Source organism: Malurus melanocephalus, unplaced genomic scaffold (assembly GCF_030028575.1).
Source record: "Malurus melanocephalus ecotype Western Australia unplaced genomic scaffold, MMel_1.1 scaffold_941, whole genome shotgun sequence".
NCBI lineage: Eukaryota > Metazoa > Chordata > Aves > Passeriformes > Maluridae > Malurus > Malurus melanocephalus.
This window is the reverse complement of record NW_026624173.1, coordinates 3835-5171: the sequence shown is the minus strand read 5'-3', so window position 1 is coordinate 5171 and position 1337 is coordinate 3835. Positions and strand designations below refer to the sequence as shown.

The following is a 1337-nucleotide window of genomic DNA, read 5'->3' as shown; positions in this document are numbered from 1 at the left end:
CTAATCTTCCTGCACCCCCCAGGCTGGCTGCATCCCCCGAATCTCCAGCATCTCCCACCCCAAAATTGCCCCGTAATCCAAAATGTGCTGCACCCCCGGAGCTGCTGCACCCCCCCACATCTGTCTGTACCCCCCAAGCTGTCTGCACCCCCTGATCTCCGTGCAGCCCCCCACGACTGCGTGTACCCCCAAATTTGCCCGCACCCCCCCGGGTGCGTGTGCACGGAACACGCGTGTTTGCTCAGGGGTGATGTTGGCACAGGTGCTCACTCGCACATACGTGTGGACACGGGTTCGTGCACACTCCAGTGACTCGCCTGGCCACGCAAATTCACAGACAAACTCACACGCGTGTCTGTGCACACTCGTGTGCGTGCAGGGCTGGGGGCTGTGGCTGAGGTCGGGTTGAACTGCCCGGGGCAGGTGAAAGCGCGTTCTCAGCCAGGTAASGAGCGCCGAGGGATTTCCCGAGGTTTCCAAGCCCTGGGAACAACCGCGGCAAGGGCAGGTTGTGCCGCGGGGGCCGGTTCTGGGCGAGAAAAGCAAGAAATGGCGTTTCTGGTTCAGCGGCAGCTCTGGAATGGAAGGAGAGAGGTTTCTGCTCCGGTTTGGGGTGAAAAGGCCCCAGCAGAGCCCCCGCCGCCCCCCTCCTCCTGGCCACATCCCCCCCGCGCCCCCGGAACCTCCAGCTCGGGCCGGTGAGCCAAGTCCCGGCTTGCCGCATCCCTAATCCCCCGAAGAACAGGATTTCTCACCAAGCGCTGACATAACCTCACCTACAGCAGCGCCGAGGCCGTGCCAGAGGGGACAGGGACAGGGACAAGCAGAGCTGCGGGGGCTCGGGGAAGGAGTGCTGGTGAGGGGTCACCCCAACCCCTTCACCCCATGGGGGGCAGGAGCTGCATCCCCCCCATCCCGGAGTCACAGGAAGGGCGGTGCTGTGGGTTTGCTTCAAATCTGGTGAAAATGGCAAAAAAAAACCAACAAAACAAAAAAAAAAACCAAAAAAACCCAACAGAAACAAAAAAAACTCCATTCCGGGAGAAGTGGGTGGAGGGGGCTGGGGTGGGATCTGCCTGCAAATCCCCCGGGGCACCCCCGTCCCTCTCATCCCGTGGTGGGCACCGTGACCCAGTGAAGTTAYGAACGCCAGCACCGGCTGCCCCACATCTGGAAGGGATTCTGTCGGGAAGGGCGGATAAAGCCTTCGCACCCCACCCTCCTCTCCCTCCCATGCCGGTGAAGCCTGGGGTGGGCAGGCGAACCGCTGGCCCTAAATAACCCCCCGTAGGGCCGGTCACCCCTCGGAAAAGCGCAGATTCTCTGCGAGGCGGGTG

At 62.2% G+C, this 1337-nt stretch overlaps 1 protein-coding gene across 1 annotated transcript in view; it reads right to left on the bottom strand.

Moving 5' to 3' along the window:
- Window positions 1–409, bottom strand: part of LOC130585660 (cellular retinoic acid-binding protein 2-like) — a 4166-nt gene extending 3757 nt beyond the window's left edge. The window contains exon 1 of the mRNA XM_057386260.1: window positions 281–409. The gene's annotated coding sequence lies outside the window, so the exon portion shown is untranslated. The remainder of the gene's footprint in view (window positions 1–280) is intronic.
- Window positions 410–1337: the final 928 nt, after the last annotated feature.